The following is a 22,672-nucleotide window of genomic DNA, read 5'->3' on the forward strand; positions in this document are numbered from 1 at the left end:
CACAATTCAAGGTGAGATTTGGGTGGGGACACAGGCAAACCATATCAATAGGTTTTCCTCCTCAGGGTCACACATGACTGTGATCACCCCTGGGCACACAGTTTTTCTTCCAGGTTCACATTCATAGGAAAAAGCAAGAGTCTGTCTCCATTCCTGTCAAAAACCTTACGTTTACTCTGTAGAGTCAACTTAGGTTCCATTGTTTCTTTTCAGCTGATCACAGGATCTGGCTGGTGCTAAGACAGGGAAGAGCTCCATTGAGACATGGAGAAGGGAGGTTGGGGAGCGGGATGGATCCCCAGATGAAAACTGGGACTGTTGTTAGGGGAAGCGGATGCCATGGTGGCAGAAAACCAAGGTTCACTTCAGTGCTCAGTGCGTGAATGAATGGATGAGTGAGTGAGAGCCGGATCAGTGGATATATTGAAGAATCAGCCCTCTTCCTTGCCTTGGGGGGCTCACAGCCTAGTAGTCGAGTTAGTGTTATAAAACAGTAATTTTTAGCAGCAAGAAATCAGTGAATCAAAAGAAGAGGGAAATTGGCGCTGTCAGATCTGCTGGTGGAGGGGTTGTGGTTTGGGGTGTATTGGAGAAGATAGCGCAGAAATGTTCGTTTCAAAGCTGGGCTTTGCAGGTAGAATAGAACTTTGCCAGCGAGACAGGGTGGGGAAGGGCAGTCCAGATGGCAGGAACAACAGCAGGTGCGAAGGTTTGGCCACCTGGGCGTGTCAGGTGGCAACTGACTGATAGACCGTAGAGTGAGACAGAGGCAAGACGCCTCCGTAGTTCCTTTTTTAGCACTGTTTGTCATTCCTACTAGAGAGTCTTTTAGGTTTCAGATGCTACAATTAATGTTTCTTTTTCTGAAAGTGGTAGGATTGGAAAGTTCTCCCTTTTCTCTGTCTTGATTCTCCCTACCACAGGTGCATGTGGAGAGCTGCACCTTCGTCCCCTGGCCGCTCTTGGCCTTTGGATAGGAATTTCCTCCTGAGTCCCAGCCAGTCATTTTAGACCTGTTCCGGAGGGTAGAGTTTCGTCAGGTCGGTGGTGCAGAGAGGCTTCTGTTTCTTAAAGCTACTCTACTAGTCGATTGTCAGGGGCACTGCCAGAAGACTTTCAGCTTGAATGACTTGTAGCAGTTTGGCTTGGAAGACATCTTGTAAAAAGCGTTGCCTCCAGGTGCCCTGTCATTTTAGAAATATCTCCCCATATGTAATAGGGAGACTTAGGAGTTTGCTTCTAATAGTGTGATATTCCTGTTTGTTTTATTTGAAGGATCTAAAATCTTCTGTCCCCTCCTTGTTCTCTTCCCCTGCGAGGCAGATACAAGGCACAGTGGCTCTAGTGTTAGTTAAACTTGTAAGGATCAGAGGTTTTACTAACCTTGTTTAAACTCTTATGTAAGAATTGTTGCTAACGTCCAGCTGAGCAACTTTCTTATGTAGAATACATAGAAATTTTCACTAGAGTAGTTCACTCTTATTAATGAAAAAATAATGAATAGACAAATTATTTAAATCCAAATTAATATAATTGACACCATTTAATAAGCATGTACTATGTGTCAAACACTGGGGAGGGGCATCATATACATGTTTTTATTATTATACATATATTTTCAAAGAGATGGGGTCTTGCTATGTTGCCAGGCTGGTCTTGAACTCCTGGCCTCAAATGATCCTCCCACCTTGGCCTCCCAGAGTGCTTGGGTTACAGGTGTGAGTCACCATGCATGGCTCCATTATATGCATCATGTCATTTAATCTTCACGACAGCCCTGCAAGGTAGGCGGTGGTGGATATTGAGGCTCAGAAAGGTTGAGTAGAATATCCCAAGTTGCATAGTCAGCAAGTGGCAAAGCTGACATTTGGACCCAGTTCTGATAACAGCGGTGACTGCTTTCCTGCTGTTCAGACAGTGTGTTCGTTTCTGAAGATTAGTCGGCCCGAGGTAGAGGTTAAGCTCATTGTTTCTGTTTCCTGACACATTTTATGACTGTCTTCTAGTGGAAGACTTTTCTAAAGCCTGAAAGAGAGTTGAAATTGGACTTGAAACGACTTTGAGGTTTTGTAGCTTCTCCTGATTCATTACAGTGCGAATTAGCTAAATGAATTATTTAGCTCAGCTAATAGGGTGATTTGATCCAATAGCTTGGTAGAAAGAACATATTGAACGTTTTTATTTAATCTACTTTGGGGGCATATTTGAATGGATTTAAAAAGCAAAGTATAAAGAATCCTTTTTATCAATTAATTTCGAGCCATTCTGTTCTTTTGGAAAGCTGCAGATATCTTTCTCAGTGATTGTTAAAATCCTTATCAGGCTGGCAAGCTTGCGTTCACTCAGTGCTTACACAGTGCCAGGCATGTTCCTCAGCACTTTATTTATCTCATGTGATCCTTATAACCACTCTGTGTGATGGTATTACTCTCATTCCCACTATACAGAGGAGGAAACTGAAGTGTGGTGAGCTTACTCATGGTCAGGGTCACGTAGGTGTTCAGATTCCACACCTGAAGCTCACAGCCACTCTCTGGGGAGAACTTTGAATCCAAACACCAGGGGATGACCATGTGTCCCCACTCTTGGTCAGAATGTGAGAATCGAAATCCTGGCTCTAGGCGTATGCCTGGGCCCTGTCACCTGACCTCTGTGAGCCTCAGATGTCTGCATCTGTGGCCTGGGAATCATCATTTCCAATGTGTAGCATTTATAGATCAAGCAGGGAATTGTATGCATGGCCGCCTGTCACCCCTCATCTCTCGGGTGGGGTGCCTCCTGTGGTGGGGAACCCTCTTGTCTCATTTACCTGTTTTGGGGACAGACATTGTCACTCTCAGTGGAACAGCCCTCAAAGCTGTCATGCACAGGGTTGCTGGAAATCTTCTCTCGTTCCTCCCTCCTCCGATGGGCTGAGAATGGCCTGGCATGCTTACTCAGGGAGAATGAGTCTTCTTGGTTTCTAGAGACTCACCCTGTCTACTCCCAGGCCTGGGAAGTCCACAGTCACCTGCCTCCTTCCGCTGTCTGTCTGCAGCATTCTGGGCAGCTGTGGGCTCATGCTGCCAGCATCACGGCTGCCGCCATCACGATTCCCTGCTAGCTGGTCCCGCCTCCCTGCCCTTTGTCTATGCTCAGTGGGGAACACAGTTCGTCTCTGGGTAGGTTCAGGTCATTTCAGTCACAGCCCAGACCTGTCTATGTCCCCAGGCTGGCTCCCTGCCTCCCTACTGGCTGGCTGTCGCTTGGCTGAGGACTAGAGCTGCCCTGGAGCTCTCTGGGCCTTTGTGTCCAGGCCTAACGCAGCTGGAGCCCCAGGGAAGAGATGACTGCCCCTTCCTGTATTAGCCTGTTTTCACGCTGCTGATAAAGACATATCCAAGACTGGGTAATTTATTTAAAAAAAAAAAAAAAAAAGAGGCTTAATGGATTCACAGTTTCACGTGGCTGGGCAGGCCTCGCAATCATGGGAGAAGGTGAAAAGCACGTCTTACATGGTGTCAGGCAAAGAGAATGAGAACCAAGTGAAAGGGGTTTCCCCCTATAAAACCATCAGATCTTGTGAAATTTATTCCCTACCACGAGAACATTATGGGGTAAACTGTCCCAATGAGTCACTTATCCCCATGGGTTCCTCCCACAACACATGGGAATTATGGGAGCTGTAGGTCAAGATGAGATTTGGGTGGGGACACAGCCAAACCATATCACTTGCCGTGTCCTTGCTTCTCCACTTCTACTCGACCCAGGGTTGACTTTCCTAGGATGACAGGCAGTGGGGTCACTGGTTCCCTTTAAGGATATGCATACACCCCACCATGGGGCAGTGAAGCCAGCCTTCCAGGAGAAGTTGCCAGAATCCCTGAACATTCCTTCTCTTCCTACCAACCCAAGAACTTTTGCTTGCCAAGTCGCCCACCGCCTTCTTAGTTTTGTTTTTGAGAAAACAACTCTCACAACTTCCTTCATGGCTAATTTTTTCCCATCAGTATCCTGCTTTTTCTGCAGCTTCCGTTGACGAAGGTACATTTTACCTCTGGAACCAGTGGAGCAGAGAGCTGAATATACTCTGTTTCCTCGGGCTTCCTTGGAGTGACTCACAGGTTCCATTTTCAGTACCGAAAACTCAGCTTTGCCAGGGCAAACTCTCAGCAACTCTTTTACAGTGACGAGTACTTTAGAAAAGTTTCAATTCACTTATTTCTCTGGGTCACACAGGCAACTCTCTGCCCTGTTTTGAGCAAAGACTGTTTCTTTAGCAAAGGATATTGAAATTGGGTTCTTTTTTTCCCCCACTCCCTTTAAGTAGTTTTTTTTTTTTTTTTTAAATCCATTTTTAAGGTAGAGAAGGGAGATGAGTCTTATAAAAACTTGAAAACTGTCTTTCGACAAAGACCAACTTCTGTGCACCAGCACTTTCATCTCCAGGTGCCCGAGATTAACGTTTCCAAAAATGAATCTTTTAAACTCAGTTCTTCTCCTCAAAATGAAATATGTTCTATGGTAACAACCCAATTCCTACTATGTAATATGTAGAAATCATTTTCCCTTTGTGAAGAACACTAGATTTAAATGCTAAAATATTATCTTTTTTTCTTCTTGAAAAAATTTTCTTCTTTTGGTGGTAAAACGCTTTTAAAATTAATGGAAAATCCTCCCCTTCCTGTGCTCTGGCTCGGGAGGAGAGCGAGATATCAGATCTCAGTTTCTCTGTAAGTATCGTAATGACTGCCTTCCTGGTGTTAGAGGTTTGAACTGCTGTGTTGGCGTGTATTTTAAAGCAAAGTGGTGGTCAATTTTGATGAAAAGTGATAAAATCGAGTGGATAAAATTGGCTTTCAGCAATTAGAATGCTCTGCACCTGTAACTTTGTGCCCATGGCCCTTATATATGTGGGGGGAAGAAAGAAATTTCCTACAATTTTTTTTGACACATCAGAATTAAAACAATTTGTTTTTGGTATAGCACTTCATATTTCTTGATCATTCCTAGGCCAGCAGACTTTTTTCTATAAAGGGATGAATAGTAAAATCTTTCGGTGTTGTGGGCTATGTGATCCCCTGCCATTGAAGCAGTGAAACCGCCCAAGACAATTTGTAAACATGGTTGAGTGCCAATAAAACTTTATTTACCAAAACAGGCAGGGGGCCGGCAGGTCACATTGTGCCAATCCCTAATGCAGGTACTTCTCCTACTTAATGATGGTGGCGATACTGACAGGGATGATTATGCCATTAGTATCAGCTACTGTTTTGAGTGCCTGTCATGGGCCAGAGAGTAGATATATTTACTGCTCATAAATACTTTAATGAAGGGTAAACTGAGAACCAAGTGAAAGGGGTTTCCCCCTATCAAATGAAAGGTTAATGAAAGGTAGACATGGCTATCACCACTTAACAAAGGACAAAAGTGAGGCCCAGCTAGGTCAAGTGACTTGCTGTGTGCCAGGGTTCTCAACCCCAACACTATTGACATTTTGGGCCACAGAATCCTTTGTCATGGGGGCCGTCCTGTGTGTAGTAGGATGTTTCATGGCACGCCTACCTGCTGCCCTCTACTTGCTGGTGGCACCCCCTTCCCCCCAGCTGTGATAATCACAAATATCTCCAGATGTGGCCACATGTCTCTGGGATCAAAATCCCTGCTGGTTGAGAACCACTCCTCTAGGATATACCACTTTTTTCCCCCCTGCTGTGGAGGGAAGACAGGGTTAGGGGTCGGAGGCTGGCCACAAAGACAGACCGCACCAGCAGCTGCACTGGGGTGGAGGCCACGGCATCTGCTGGGGCCTGGGTTTCACTGCCACACACGGGGCAGTGTGTGGTGAGCTGAGGCCCTGGAGGGTCTGGGCATTGAATCTCGCCTACAGCCATGGCCAAAGCCCGGGGGTGATTTTCAACCAATGCCAGTAGGATGTATCACTTCTCAATGTCAAAATCTGGGCTGGAAAAATGGTCTTTATGACTTTTTTTGTTGTTTGTTGGTTTTGTTTTGTTCTACACAGAAATAATGACCGCCCCCAAGCCAAAACTGTTTTCCTTGATGTGTGTATTCACTGCTCTCCTCCTCCGCATCCCTGGCTTCCTTCCCTTATCCTGGCCTCTCCTACTTGAAACTTACTAAGAGAAATCTGAGGTGTCCTCAGCACCCCCTGTTGTGTGATAAAGATCACAGAGTTAAAAAACGATGACTGTGGGTGTTGACGGATGCGTTCATTTGACTGCATTAGTCATTACACAGTGTACACATACCTCATCTCTTTGTACATCTCGAATATATTCAATTTTTATTTGTCAACTGTACCTCAATAAGGCTGGGGGAAAATGTGAGCTGTGGAATGTCGTTGACTGGCTTCCAAGTCTGGCTCCACCTGTGTTTCACTGAACAACTGTGGAAACCTTCCCAACTTTGCTGAACCTTACTTTTCCCCTCCAGAAAGTGGAATAGTAAGAGCACTTACGGGCCAGGTGCAGTGGCTTATGTCTGTAGTCTTAGCGCTTTAGGAGGCCCAGGTGAGCAGATCACTTGAGACCAGGAGTTCAAGACCAGCCTGGTCAACATGGCAAAAGCCCGCCTCTACTAAAAATACAAAAAAATAGCTTGGTGTGATGGTGCACATGTGTGATCCTGGCTACTTGGGAGGCTGAGGCAGGAGAATTGCTTGAACCCAGGAACTGGAGGTTGCAGTGAGCCGTGATTGTGCCATTGCACTCCAGCCTGGGCTACAGAGCGAGACTCTGTTTCAGAAAGAAAAGAAATAATCATAGTACTTCTGTCATGGCATAATTGATGTGGAATGATCAATTCAAAGTGAATGCTCAGTGAATAACTGGTAACATGATGATGACAGTGATAATAATGATAACGCACATAAGTTCCTTAGACTTCTCGTCCCCTGGGTGGTTTTCTGTGGGGCTGATGTTTATTACGTTCTTCAAAGTTTCATACTTTGCAGACTCTTGAACAAGCCTGTGCAGATTATACCTTTCCTTGCAATGAACAAGTCTGTGATCATGAGAAAGTTATTAACCTCTCTGAGCCTCAGTTTTCTCATCTGTAAAATGAGAATGGTAATAGTTCCTACCTCCTAGTGTTACTGTGAAGAATAAGTTAACATGTGTCTAACATTTAGAAGAGTTTCTGGCCCTTAGTAAGGGCAATATATATGCATGTTGTGTGTTTCTAGATTTTCCTGACAATTAGAAGAGATGGAAAATATTCTCTTACTTCCCTCTCTAGAATAGACCAGACATCCTGTGCTGCCTCCCATGGCTGGGAGTCCCCTTGCTGCCTCTCACCAGCCAAGGATGGTTGGGTGTGGATGTCCCCAAGGGCCCAGGGGTGATGATGTGGGTATAGTGACAACAGTCACAGTTGCTTTCACATGTGGCGTGATTCCCATGTGCCTGGTGATATTTTTGGTTGTTACCTACATTAACCTCATCATAATGCAATGAGGAAGCCAGGGGAACCAAGGCTTTGATTATTTTATTTATCCATTTACATAATAATGAGTTGGTTCCTTTCTCTCCTCCAGAGAGGACCAATGAATCTTTAAAAAAAAAAAAAAATAGGGCCACGCGTGGTGGCTCATGCCTGTAATCCCAGCACTTTGAGAGGTCGAGGGGGGTGAACCACTTGAGGTCAGGAGTTCAAGACTAACCTGGCCAATATGGCGAGACCCAGTCTCTACTAAAAATACAAAAGTTAGCTAGGTATGATGGCACATGCCTGTAGTCCCAGCTACAGACATGAAGGCTGAGGCAGAAGAATCGCTGGAACCTGGGAGGTGGAGCTTGCAGTGAGCCGAGATCATGCTACTGCACTTCAGTCTGGGTGACAGAGTGAGAATCTGTCTCAAAAAAAAAAAAAAAAAAAAGCATTACAAATTTACGTATTTAAACCTATTTGATGTTTTCCAGTTCATCACAGTAAATTTTTTTGTGATACTCAAGTTGTCCTATCTTCTGCCCATGGACGGTGTTTAGTTTGATTCCTGAATCCTCAGGAGTAGTTTTTGCCATCACACTGGACATCAAAGCAAGGAAGCCGAGGTGTTCTAGGCCCTTCTTGTACTTCATGGCCCAGACCTGGAAACACCTGTTCCTCCAGGGGTTCCTGGCTTCTTGACTGGGAAAAGGTATTTAATTTTTTTTTTTTCTTTGAGACGAAGTCTCGCTCTGTCGCCCAGGTTGGTGTGCAGAGACATGATCTTGGTTCACTGCAAGCTCCGCCTCCCAGGTTCACGCCATTCTCCCACCTCTGCCTCCCAAGTAGCTGGGACTACAGGCGCCCACCACCTCGCCCGGCTAATTTTTCGTATTTTTTTTTTTTTTTGAGACGGAGTCTCGCTCTGTGCCCCAGGCTGGAATGCAGTGGCGCAATCTCAGCTCACTGCAAGCTCCGCCTCCCAGGTTCACGCCATTCTCCTGCCTCAGCCTCCTGAGTAGCTGGACTACAGGCGCCTGCCACCGTGCCTGGCTAATGTTTTGTATTTTTAGTAGAGATGGGGTGTCACCGTGTTAGCCAGGATGGTCTCGATCTCCTGACCTCGTGATCCGCCCGTCTCGGCCTCCCAAAGTGCTGGGATGACAGGTGTGAGCCCCAACGCCCGGCGGGAAAAGGGATTTATACAGCATCATCTAGTTGGTGGGGCTCCTTGCTGCTGGATTGGTTATTGTTTCTAGGCCTTTTCAGTGTTCAGAGCTAGAAAATCTTTCCCTTTCTTCTTCCCCACCTGCCTCTTCCCTCCCTTTCCCCTACCCCATCCCTTCTTTTTCAGTAGACTATATATTATGATCCATATAGATATTTCTAATTCAAATTTTGAATTATGGATTTTTTTTTTTTACTTACCTACCTTGATTTAATATTTGTATCCTTTTTCTTACACTAGAAATCTCTTAATGGCATAAGTAAAATTTCTTTTTTTTTTTCTTCTGAGATGGAGTCTTGCTCTGTCACCCAGGCTGGGGTGCAGTGGCACCATCTTGGCTCACTGAAACCTCCGCCTCCCTGGTTCAAGCGATTCTCCTGCCTCAGTCTCCTGAGTAGCTGGGACCACAGGTGCATGCTACCATGCCCAGCTAATTTTTTGTATTTTAAGTAGAGGCAGAGCTTCACCATGTTGGCCAGGCTGGTCTTGAACTCCTGACATCAGGTGATCTGCCTGCCTTGGCCTCCCAAAGTGCTGAGGTTACACGTGTGAGCCACTGCACCTGGCTGGGATAAATACAGTTGCTTACGAGGTTTTGCTAATCTGGTGGCTGAATAATGTAATCTCCATATAGTTTTAATTTGCATTTCTCTAACATGAATGAAAAGAACCCTTTCTTGCCTCCCATCTTCCATCACTTTCTCCAACCAAGGCAGTTGATCACGTTTTCCTTCATGTCCCCATAATGCCTTGGAGACAGTGCTCTGACAGCATCGATCATCAGTGATCAGCTTGGTGGTTTCTCCAAGCTGTATATTTTACTCTGTATATTTTATTCTCTTTTTCTCTTCCATTGTTTGGCATTGTGTTTTACCTTAGTGTTTATGAACGACTTAATACTTTTGACAGTTTTTACTAGATCTGTTAACCTCAATCCCTTTTTAATTCCTGTGTAACTGCTTTTCCCCAGCAGAGCAGCTAAAAAAAGAATGATGAGAGAGAATCGCAACACAAGAAAAACAAGCTGTTGAGAAAAAACAGATGTATACTTGTAACCCTGACTTCTCTTTGAGTTCCAGACACACGTTGCTCCAGCGGCCTTCATGACATCTCCATGGATTGTTTAAAGCAGGGTTTCCCAAACTCGGTCTTGATGACATGGACTGCGTAGCTCTTTGCTGTGGGAGGCTGTCCTATGCGTTGCAGGGTATTTAGTGACATCTCCCCACTAGTCTTACCTACTAGATGCTGGTGACATCTCCCTATCCCAGTTGTGATAACCAAAAATGTCTCTTGACATTCCCTACTCTGCCCTTGGAAGCAAAAATATCCCTCCTTTGAGGACCACTGGTTTAAAGGCGTCTCACATAGAATGAAGCCAGTGCAGAACCCAGTTCTTCCTCCTGACTTGCCCGTCTGCGGTTTTCTCCATCTTCCTAAATGGCCACCTTCCATTCAGCTAGCTAATCAAGTTAAACAGCCTGAGTCATCCTTGATTTCTCTCTTTCCCTCACTGTCTACATCTAGTCACTCAATGAGTTATATAGTTCCTTCTAAAATATCTCATAAAGCCAGCCATTGTTTTCTATCTGCGTTACTACCGCGAGTCTAACCTGCCATTTTCTCTTGCCGGGAGTACTACCTGTTGACTCCTTCCTGGACTCTGGAAGCTGATTCCAAATCCGCAGACACTCTGTTGTGCACCCACATCTCCTGCCTCACCTGTCACCACACTCCTCATTCTACTCTCCAGCCCCCTCAGCCTGCCTCTAGGAAGGGCCAGGGTCACTCCGCCCTTCAGGCCATGTGTTTCCCATATTCCCTCTCCCGCAAATCTCCAGATGGTTGGCTTCTTGTCCTCCTGGTCTCCATTCAGCGTCACTGCGTCAGTGAGACCTTCCCTGGCAGTCCAGTCTGACCCGACTGTGCCTTCCATCTGGCTAATCCACCGTATTGCCCAGTTTTATTTTCTTGATTGAAATATCAGGATCCCCTGTCTTCTAGTTGACATCCCCGGTCTTCTAGTTTACATCGTGTTGGCTCTTTATGGTCCATCTCCCCTCTAGAATGTAACTTCCAGGAAGGTAGAGATCAAGCTTACCTTGCTTCCCTTTGAATCCTGACTTGGAGGATGGACTCTGCATGAGACAGGCACTAAGAGACTGTGGCATGAACATTCTAGTGTTTCTCTGAGGGGACTCTAGTCATGATTTACCTTGCCCTATGGACAGAGAAAGAAAGATTTTAGTCCTTCTCAGAGTCGAAGCTCTTTTGCAGGCATCATCCCGAATACACTCGATAGTCACACTATCACTTTCCTCCTTACCTAACATTGCGGCTGCTGGTCATCATCCCTTGTACCATGTTTAAAGAATATTGATCCTGAAGCTAAATTTCAATTATATACAAGAGAAAGATAATTTACTTAGAATCTGGTTCTGTCTCAATTCACAATGCAGGAAATGTTCAATTAACAATGCCTACGGTCCTTTCTTTATCGGAATCTAGAATGTGTGTGTGACTCAGTGATGTAAGACAGAGATGAGAAAACCTCTTTTGTAAAGGGCCAGAGAGTGGACGTGTTAGGCTTTGTGGATGGGACATACATCGTAACTATTCAACTCCGTCAAAGTGGTATGGAAACAACTGAATATAAGCAAATGGTCGTGAGCACGTTCCGTCAAACTTTATGAAACTATTTCCAAAAAATAAAAATCAGTTTCTACAGTTACAGCAGGCACACTTTTATGTTTTTTGCACTGACGCGATAATTTTCTGTTTATTGTTATTGATTGTGTTACCTACTGTCTTAGTGTGTTCAGGCTATTTTAACAAAATACCGTAAACTGAGAAGCTTACAAACCACAGAAATGTATTTCTCGCAATTCTGAAGGCCAAGGTGAAGGCAGCTGTGGGATCTGGTGAGGGCCCACTTTGGGGTTCATAGAGGGCGCGTTCTTGCCACGTCCTCACATTGTGGACAGACGAGGGGTCTCTCTGGGGCCTTTTTTATAAGGTCACAAATCCCATTCGTCAGGGCTCTGCCCTCATGACCTAAGCGCCTCCCAAAGGTCCTGCTCTTCTAATACATTACCTTGGGGTTAGAATTTCAATGTGCTTTTGAGGGAACACAAACGTTCAGATGGTAGTTTCTCCTGTTCTGTCACTCTGGAAACTTCAGGCTACATAACACCTTTTATAAAAAGCCGTGGAGTGCCTTGGGGCCACATTGTTAGGGTGAATGCATTTTAAAAGAAATCTCACCAGTACATATTTTCTAAAAGCACTTCTAGTTTAAGAGGATCCATCTCAGCTCTTGAGGAACCTCTAGGCTTGTATTAGTGAGGACAAGCCCAAGCTCGTCACCGTTCAAAAGTTTTAAAGATAATTTTCAAGAAACGATGTTTATAAACACCTGCCAAAAGGTCACGTGATCTGTCAACGTGGGACCCTTTTGTTCTTGAAACAATCTAGATAAAAGGCAGAAACAAATGCAGCCTGAACCATTTTACTGCTCAGAGAATCTTCTTTTGCAGTTTACCATGAAGCTGTCCACCTATTGCAGGCTGTAGGCTGGCAGCTGACAGAGGTATGGAGTTGGTCCACGTGGTTGCTTTTGTTTTTTAAAAAAATTTTAATTAGTTTGACCAGTATTAAAATACAGATGAGTTTTAGCCCATGAATTTTAGCCCCACCCTAGTGAAACACTTGCCCACAAGCACCGGGAGAAACACACACAGCCATGTTCACAGCATCGCTCGCAACGACAGAGCATTCCACACAACTTAGATATCCATCGATAGGAGAGTAGATTTTCAAAAAGTGTGTTACAGCATAGAAATCAACACAGCTACGAAAATGGATGAACCTCAGCTGTGCACATCAGTTTGGATGGATCTCATGAAAATTATGTGGCTCGAAGAAAGTGAGTTACGGCCAGACACATTCATAAGAAGATGAGAAACATGTAGAATGGAACAGGAGGTGGGTGAAGAATTCACACTTACGGGAAGCTATACGGAAAGGCAAGGGCATGGTAACCGTAAAAATTAGGGTTGTGATCATGGGAGAGGGCCAACATTGGAGAGAGGTTCTAAAAAGTTCCAGAAGTTCTGTACCTTAAGATGGTACACAGGTAATATGTCTTGTTGGTTCCTCATTTCCTATACGTAGATATGCATTAGTTATTCTCTTGCATGCTTGAAATGTTTTGTAATTTAAAAAAGTAGATTTTCTGGAAGCATTGGGCCGATTATTTCCACATAGCAGCGGTTGGCTGGGCGGAGTCACAGCTGAGTCCTTGAGAATGACGTGCACCTTCTGGTTTATCACGGTACTTAGTTGTACTCTTCCCTCCTGTTCCCCCGGCTCAGCCTGTCTTGCCCGTTTTCAGTGGCATTTGAGGTTTGAACGTCTTGCCCTGGGATGTTAGGGGATATAGCCTGTTGAAAATTGTCATGGTGTTTTCTATTAACACACTGGTAAGGCAGTTGTTGCCTATACATATCGTCTGTAATAGGAATGATTTCTACGTGAGAGAAATTTTTCCCAGGCGTAAGTAGCAGGAATGATCCCCTTGACCAAGTAGAAGATCTTTTGGATGCTATGAATCCTGTCACTGTTTTTTCTTTTTTCTTTTTGGTCTTGACTTCTAAGAAGCTTGGCAGAACTGTGAGCTCATCTTTAGCAAAAGTGGAGACCTTGTGGCATGTGGTTTTGGTTTTAATCTTACTGTTGGCTTTTTTGTTGTTGTTTCAGACAGAGTCTCACTCAGTCTCCCAGGCTGGAGTGCAATGGCGACATCTCGGCTCACTTTAACGTCTGCCTCCCAGGTTCAAGTGATTCTCCTGCCTTAGTCTCCTGAGTAGCTGGGACTACAGGCACACACCACCATGCCCGGCTAGTTTTTAGCAGAGATGGGGTTTCACCAGTTGGCCAGGCTGGTCTTGAACTCCTGACCTCCCGTGATCCACCTACCTTGGCCTCCCAAAGTGCTGGGATTACAGGCGTGAACCACCGCACCTAGCCAGCTTCACTTATTTTCTTGCTTCTCCTCCTATTTTATTTCCTCCCTTAAGAATGTTACTCCATAATTCACTTGTTTATATAAGTGGCAATTTTTTCTTAAAAGAGAGGATATGAACTATAAACTCTCATTTACCTAGCATGATGGCAGAATATGATTTTGTGAGAACATTCTGGAAAGCTGGGCTTTATCCAGAACATTTAATTCACAAAGCTGCCTTGATCATCTATTTCAGCTGTGCGTGTTACTAATTTTCCAAGAATGAGAATATAATTAAAATACACTTAATGCTAAAACGCAACTGAACATAATTTGATCTTCGATAATTTAGAAGGCACTTAAAGAGCGTGCCGTGCCTCAAGGCCATAATTAGGAACATCAATTATCATAGTGTGACACTATAAAAATCTGCTTATTTCAGCTTTCTGATGATTTGAAATCTGTGGGAACTAGAATTTCAAGTCTGTGCATGCAGTCTGTGTATATATAGGTCTTTTGAGCCCCTCGTATGAGCAGTCCACACATGATTTCATAGCTGATGAGTGTGAGAAAGGAGAGGCCCCCTGACAAGTCTTAGCAGAGGTGTGACAAGGTTCGACTCGGGTGTTGCGAAGATCCTCCTGGCCGCGGGGTGGTGTTAGGACTGGAGCAGGGCAAGGCTAGGGCAGTATTCCTGCCCAAGGTGACAGGGACCCAAGAGCACAGCGCTGAGGGCCTCAAGCCCTAGACATTTGAGCTAGCAGTGTCTGTGACACTGGCAGGTCCCTTCACTTTTCTGGGCACACTTGACCATCTTCAGAAGGAGCAGGAGTGTGGAGCCATAGGCCAGAGGAAAAATCAGTGGTCCTGAGCCTATCCTCCTGCCTGATTTAAAATTTTGCTATTTTGTTCTCCACAGATTTATTTATTTATTTATCTTCGGCATTAATTTTGGTATTTCAAAGCATTGCATGGAAATATTATTTATTACGATTATTGAGCTTTTTGCCACCTCCTCAAGTTTTGCACCTGGATACCTGGGCCTTGCCCATGCAGACTCTGAAAACTTCTGAATGGTGCCATTCCTAATTACAATTTTTAATTATAATTCTCTGGGCTTTGAATAGGGAAAGACCATGTTTCCACTTAGAATTTGGTCAAAGCCCTTGTCCATTTCTGTACGTCAAGGTGGAGTACCGACGAGCTGTAACCTGTTCCAATTTAAAACAGACATTTAATTCCTTTTGCTGTTGGTTGAAATAGAAGCTTTGGCTGGAGAATTAGCGAATTACAGAGCCTTTGAAATCTTTGTCCTTTGCTGGTCAGGGCTGAGCTTGTAAATGCCTTTGAATGCGTGTTTCACTGCCTTTGTAACTACATTCCCTCCAGTGGAAATTGAAGGCAACTTCCCAGTTTAATGATGATTGCACTGAGTTAGGCCCCTGCTGGTGACAGTGCTCCTGCTGTTGCGGCGTGGCCTTTGGGGATAATATTTAATATTGCTTCCCCAGCACTTTGGAAATTCTTCAGAAAAGTTACTAGGGACCCGAGTGCAAAGGGCAGCCTTGTCAGCCGAGCTGTCCTATGTAACTCACTGGTGGCCAGCCCCTAGTTTGGGCAGAATCTTTGTCTTTGGAGGAGGTGGGTAGAGTGGCTGCTCTTCAAAGATTTGCCATAAGAGAGGGCTTTGGTGATCACAGCTTCAGGGCTGCCTGCACCCCTCGCGCAGGGGAAGGGTATGAGGGAAGCAGAGTCACCCTTTGGAGGGACCCAAAGTAGATGCTCAGTATGGGCCTTACAAGGGAGAGGAGTTTCCTGAATCGGGCCCCTCTCCTCTAAACCTCCGTTTCCCTCTTCTTGAACAGTTTGTGAACAGGATATTGTATTTTAGCAATGGATTTCAGAATAGTGCTCTTTCGACTGTAATGGCTTTGATATAGGTAAGAGTTGCATTGAAATTCTGTGTACTCTTCACAACTCTGGTCTACATTTTCCCCTCGCTTACCTGGCATGGTGATGCCAACTGCATATGGTCACGAGGATGAATGGTTTTACATGCAGGTGCCTAGCCGAGGGAGGGTGTGGAATAGATGGTGAGTCAGGTTGTTAAGGCCACAGAAAGAACTGTGTCCTCCAGTATAAAACGAGGAATGCAGTTCCTGTCATTAAATGAGGTGATGTCACTAACATCATGAGGACAGTGCCAAGCATGTGAATTCTCACATTTGTGAATGTTGATGGGGTGTGGATGCCTTCACGCAGGGCTGGTCTGGGTACGTTTTTTTTTTTTTTTTTTTTTTTGAGACGGAGTCTTGCTGTGTCTCCTGGGCTGGAGTGCATTGGCCGGATCTCAGCTCACTGCAAGCTCCGCCTCGCCATTCTCCTGCCTTAGCCTCTGGAGTAGCTGGGACTGCAGGCGCCCGCCACCTCGCCCGGCTAGTTTTTTTTTTTTGTATTTTTAGTAGAGACGGGGTTTCACCGTGTTAGCCAGGATGGTCTCGATCTCCTGACCTCATGATCCGCCCGTCTCGGCCTCCCAAAGTGCTGGGATTACAGGCTTGAGCCACCGCGCCTGGCCATGTTTTTTTCCCCCACTTTATTCTGTGTCTGGCACAGAGTTGGGAAGCTTAATAGGTGTCAAACATTTGCCTGTTGAACGCCTAGGCCAAGAAGGGGGAGAAGTTGTCAGTGGTAGAATGTAGAGGCCACGCAGGGTCATGAATGGTCTTGGATCTGCCGGAGCCTGGAATGGCTTGGAGAATCTGGCTTGAGGCCTGCCTGTCTGCACAGTGATCAAGGCCCAGATGCCTTCTCAGCCTTGGCTGGTAGGCACCAACGTAGCTGTGTTGGTCGTTAAAATGGCAAAACACACCGCCATCAGTCAGCAAAGTGCTGCTACCCTGAGATCCTCTCATGTTGACCTTCACTTCCCCACTGACTTTGACCTTCTGAACTCCTGGCCCACCAAGAGATGGGAGAGAAGAGGCGGGCTTCGGCTGCAATCATGGTCTGTTTGAGTTGTGTTTAGGACAAACAACCTTTGGTGTGGACAGAGCATTGTGTTAGCCACTGAGTCCAGCCCTCATTCTGCCTTCATGGTGCTCAAATGGGAGAGATGCACAGACAGGGGCAACCTAAACTCTAGCCTCCCAGTGCAACAAAAGCCTACAGCCTGCAAGGGCTCACTGCTCAAGGTGATGCACGGTCTCTGCTCTGAGGGTTTTTTCCCAACCAGCAGCAGAGATGGCACCTCGCTGGTGGTGCTGACACCTGGCAGGCAGGCACATACATGCCTACTGCTCATCTGTCCCCACCAGGTGGCATTCCACGGAATCACCTGCTCATGGTGGCTTCTGGGACTCGCAGCCTCTACTGTGTATCATTCGGATTGTTCAGTAATATGAACATTTCCCCCATGGGGTTTGGGGTATTTACGGATTTCATCCAGGCTCTGGGTGGCATGTTATCCCTTCTGCAGGGATCAGCCTTTTAATAGTGGCCACGTGCTGGATTGTCGCTGTGGCCTGGCACTCCTGGGGCCCTCTACAGATACTGTCATTAATCCTCAAATCACTGATTGCCAGGTGGGTGCCATCGTCATCCTTCCTTCATATTTGTCGACTTGTTGTGCAGATACCTCCTGAGTGGCTGCCGTGTGCTAGTCACGGCTCCGAGTGCCAGGGATAAACAGGAAACAAGACAGAAAATATCCTCGACTTCTAAGGTATAAGGCAGACTGTTGCAACGCCTGTGTAATATTTTCTACTGCTACTTACACATAAATGGTATTTCTAGATGGGTACAAATTAAAGACGAGTCCGTCAATTTCTCAGCTGGAGAGTCCTGACAACATGTAAGGATTTATTTCTCTAATGAGCAAAAGAAACAAGAATGCCAGCAAGTCCCAGTGGACGCAAGTGTGATTATGTAAGCTGTCTGTTATGTCGAAAAGCGCTAGAAGACTGTTAAGCCTGTCGCATGTAGGAAGGAGAGAATGAGTCGGGGAAAATGCAGGTCACGATGGGCTGGGGCTAACGGGACAAACATGAATGGTTATGGCAGAGACTGTTACAAAGGAAGCTTCACTTTGAGAGAGGCGATGGAAAGGTTGTATCTCTTTGGGCCATTAGCATTAACAAAAACTGCTCTAAGATTACCTACCACTTGTGTCTGGGAGTTATTTGGGTGTTCTGCAACCCTGCTGTGATTTCTGTATACAGCAAGAGAGGGGAGAGAAGCGGTGGGTTTCCTCTGCAGTCAGGGTCTGTTTGAGTTGCATTCAGGACAAACAACCTTTGGTGTGGACAGAACTGTGTTAGCCACTGAGCCCCATCCCTCATTCTGCCTTTTTGGTGCTCAAGTTGGGGAGATGCACAGATCGGGGCTACCTAAGCTCTAGCCTCCCAGTGCAACAGTAGCCTAAAGCCTGCGAGGGCTCACTGGAGGCAGTGCATGGTCTCTGCTCAGTTATTTATCCCCCTGGAAGCCCTTCTTCCCTGATCCACCCGCAAGTAACCCGTCCCCTTCCATCTGTCGCTCTCTTGGCCCCTCTTTGTCTCGTTTTTCTTGGTAGCACCCAGCAGAGACATTTATTTGTGTCCTGTCTGGCTTCTGCATTAGCTTGTCCACTCCTTGAGGGCAGAGACTGACTCGTTCACCATGGTGTCCCAGAGCCCACTGTGGCACCTGTCACGTAGCACGTCTTTCCTGGGCTTGTGGTGAATGAACGGGTGCTCACAGTGATTCTCAGAGGGAGGCGGGTTCTCACTCATTACTTGAAGTGAATGCGTTCAACACCGTTAAATTGCTCCCGCCAGTTAGTATCTGGCTGCAGGTATTGAGTGGTTTGGAGGAATTGGAAGGGTTTCCCTTAGACAGGGCATTGGAATTGAAGGCACCTGCGTAGGTGTCATGTGGTACCTTTGACCATCCCCTACCCTTGGCCTGAAGTCTATGCGTATCCCCTCAACTCTGCAGCTGAAGTTCCAGCTCGGTGCGAGTTTGTATTTTGTCTTGATACTTCTTGAGCTAAATATGCAGCAGAGTTCAATCAGAAGCAGGATCACCAAGATAAACACACATGTGTATGCATGCTTGCACACGTGCATGTGCGCGCACACACATATACATGCGTGCACACGCACACACACTTGCACACACTCGCACGCACACACATACACTTGTGCACACACATGCACACATACACACGTGCACACACGCACACAGATACACATGTGAACACACATGCACACACATGCACATACACACACGTGCACACACGCATGTGCACCCATGCATGCACGTACATACACACCGTGTAGTTGACATACAATGTTTACCGCTGCACAGCTAAAGTTCTCTTATGTCAGAGATCATATATGCACTGCATCAGGAGAGACTCACTGAAATGCTCCTCTTAATACTTCACCCCGAAAAAGGCAGGTGACAATGAGATAATACTCCACCTTCAGAGGCAAGGTTCTCATTGCCCTCCTAGGGTTTTATCTGAGAGAAAAGGTAATACACGTTCACACAAGGACTTGTGCACAAATGTTCAGAGCAACTTTGTGTTAGCCGACAACTAGAAAAGGCCGAATGGCCATTGGCAGTGAAAAGATACACAAATTGTGTCAAGGAGGAATGAACCATTGGCACACGTAACAGCGTGGATGAATCTCACAATAATTGTGCCAGTGGAAAAAAAAAAAGACCATAAAGAGCATATGCTGTATAAGTCCATTTATAGAAAACTCTGGAAAATGCAAGCTAATCTATAGGGACAGAAAGCAGATCACTGGCTGTCTGGCGACAGGCTGGGAGGGTGGCATTACCAGGCGTCTGAAGGAACCTTTGGGGATGATGGACATGTTCTGTGTCTTGTGATGGGGGTTTCATAAATGTAAACATATGTCAAAACTTGTCAAATGGTATGCTTTAAATATGTGCACTCTGCTGTTTGTTGGTTAAACCTCAGTAAAGCTTTAAAAAAAAAAAAAAAAAGGAAGGTGGGAACTGCCCAGGGCATCCTGGCACATAGGAGCAGTGCCCTGCAGCAGGAAAGAGTCTCTAAACCCATCAATTCAGGGCAAAATAACTGAAGAAGTAACACATTCGCCACAGGGGAGGTTTGTTCTTTCCTAAATAACAGCTGTGGAAGAAGGGAAGGAGGTAAGTGATGAGATGGGGCTTCCCTGGGAGGACCATAACCTAGTTATAAATTGTAATAAAAAGACAGTGAATAAGGCTTCTTGTAAAAAGAAAGTTATATGCGAGGGCCGGTCCTGCCTAGTCAACTATATAGGGCAGAGCTGCATTGCTAACAAATTAAGTTCTTCACTTGAAACCCTGTTGGGAACTTCAGGGAGTGGTTTTCTGAACCCCCGCCCCCTACCCTAGGTAAAGAAACTTTTCTAACCTTTCAGTGTCTCTCCTCCCAGAGCTTGCTGGAATGGGTAGAGGTCTCTCCCACCAGTTTCCATGACAAAGGGAACAGGAATTGAAGCCCTTGCTCCAAACACACCCTCTCACCCCATGACATTATTTTTGCCCCCGTCCGCGTGTTACTTTCTCTGGGTAGCCCACATGGACCTCCCAGGCAGGGCTCACACTCTCCTCCGTCCTCCGTCCTCCTTTCCTGACTCCTGGCTTCCTCTGCTTGCTGGAGTGCACCATGCTGGCCACCTCCCATTTCCTCCAGGAGATGCAGGGCGGTTGACCTTGCAGCTCCCTCGACCTGAAATGCTCTTCTCAAGGCCGTTGGCCCCTTCGCCCTTAGGTCTGAGCCTTCCCTTCCTTGAGGCAGCATGGCTGGCCATGCCTAAATTCATCTCCAACCCTTCACCCCGTTTATTTCCTTCAGAAAAACAGTCTGAGTTACTTGTTTCTTTGTATGTTGTCTGTCGCCAATTCAAATGTGAGCTGCTGGAGGCAGAGACCTTGGTCATCTCTGTCCATCTCTGCTGTATCTCTGGCACCTGGCGCAGGATGGCAGCCACACAACTGGGGCTTGTTTTAATGAGAGTGTTGGTTTAACTAAACATAGCTTATCACTGGGGAGATGTTATTTCTCTCTTTGCATGAAAGTGTGAAGTGGAAGGTGTGGGGTGGGTAGGCAGCTGTTTTCCACGAGGAAACGGGACCCAGGTTTCTTCTGTTTTGTTGCTACACTGGCCTGCAGGAAGGGTGTGTGATCCAGAAGTTGCTCACATCGCTAATTTCCACATCCTGCTGGACAGAGTTTAGCTACTCAGGTGGCTGCTCTGAGCTGCAAGGGAAGCTGGGAAAGGCAGTCTTTATCTTGCAGCCCTGTGTCCAGCTACAACTTGGTGGGTTTTATAACTCAAAGGCAAAAAGGATATTGGGGGCTATTTAGCAGTTGCAGTGCTTGATCCGTATTTGATGAATGAATGAATGTCCCCGTCCCAGCCCCCTGCATGTCCATCTAGCACAGCACTTGCTGCACAGTTCTTTAGTCAGGGCTTGCTCATCTCTGAATTTCCAGCGCTCGGCCAGAGCCTGGGTATAATAGACGCTTAGCGGAGGTTGAGTTGAAAAGCTGGCCACCGGACTGTAGAGACTTTCCCCTAACTCTGGGCCATTGGTGAGAGTGAGGGTCTGTTTTTGAGAAAACCCTGTTCGTCTGCAGGAAGAGCTTTTCCTTGTAAATGTAGATGAAAATGAAGTGTCCCATCAGGACAGGTTTTACCAGGAAGTAAACTCCATGAGCCAAAGCAGAGGTGAGGCGTGAGGGCAGGGGAGGCCAGGGGGTCTCGTATTTCTTTGGAGCTTCAGATCTCGTACTTCATCTCCCCCTCCTCAAGAACCTTCTTTGCTGAGTGTCAGATGTTTCTGCTTGGTTTTGGGACAGAGGGGGAGAGCTTCCAAGTGGTCCTTGGAATTTATCGGCCAAATAACTTCCATGGTAAGGGAAAACTGATATTCCTGATATATTATTTACTCTCAGGTAATGGAGATAGAAGGAGTTTTACTAAGTTCACACTCAGACATTCCTGTGAGCATTCTAAGACAACCAGTTAGACCTCATCCTTAGACTGCTTTAAAAGCCCTTTCACAGAAGATGGTGAGGCTTGCTGGAGATGGGATGGCCTTCCAAGTCAGGGGGATCTGGCTTTTCAGGTCCTGGCATTGTCATAAAGGAGTTTCGGACCCTGGGGAGACTTTTCGTTTTTTTTCGATGGAGTATCACTCTGTCACCGAGGCTGGAGTGAGTGGGGTGATCTCGGCTCACTACGTCCTCTGCCTCCTGGGGTCAAGTGATTCTCCTGCCTCAGTCTCCTGAGTAGCTGGGACTATAGGTGCCCACCACCATGCCCGGCTAATTTTTGCATTTTTAGTAGAGACAGGGTTTCACCGTGTTGGCCAGGCTGGTCTTGAACTCCTGACCTTGGGTGATCCACCTGCCTTGGCCTCCCAAATTGCTGGGATTACAGGCTTGAGCCACTGCGCCTGGCCTGTGTTTTTTTAACCTCTGAGAAGCTTGGTTGATGCGTCTGAAGTAAGGATAATTATGCCCATGCCCTAAGTTGCAGAAGGGGTAAAATGGTGGTGCCTAACCACAGGCTGACCCCAGGGCCTTTATACCTGCCCTTTTCTCTTCCGGGAAAGTCCCTGCCACCATGGCTTGATAAGTTCCTGCCAGGTGAGAAGCACCTTTCATGACCTGCCAGTATGAACTGGGGCAGTCTCCGTCAGCCCTCTTGTGGAATTCCATCCATCCCTTGCACCGTCGTCCCAACTCTGAATTCTGTGGTTCTTCTTGTCAGTGTTTGTTTCACGTGTATTATAGCAGCTGACTCAGGGCCCCATGAGGGGCCCATTCTGCTCATTGTTACATCCCCCACACCTCACCCAGTGCCGGGTATGGAGTCTTAATTGCCCCATTGGTATCAGTTGAGTCAGTGATGCTGTATGTGACAGAGATCAGTAAATTGGAGCCACTTCAGCTGAATCCTATGACAGTGGCTTCCTATAACATAGAGGGTATTTATGAT

The 22,672-nt window shown here is 46.2% G+C and overlaps 1 protein-coding gene and 1 non-coding gene across 2 annotated transcripts in view; one reads left to right on the forward strand and one right to left on the reverse strand.

The window, feature by feature from the left end:
• SNX29 (sorting nexin 29) overlaps window positions 1-22,672 on the forward strand; it is a 593,032-nt gene that overhangs the window by 309,382 nt on the left and 260,978 nt on the right. The window lies entirely within an intron of this gene.
• On the reverse strand, window positions 5,778-5,904 carry LOC111555254. The gene has a single exon (XR_002735468.1). It is a non-coding gene; the product is annotated as a small nucleolar RNA ACA64 (small nucleolar RNA).

Source organism: Piliocolobus tephrosceles, chromosome 17, assembly GCF_002776525.5.
Source record: "Piliocolobus tephrosceles isolate RC106 chromosome 17, ASM277652v3, whole genome shotgun sequence".
NCBI lineage: Eukaryota > Metazoa > Chordata > Mammalia > Primates > Cercopithecidae > Piliocolobus > Piliocolobus tephrosceles.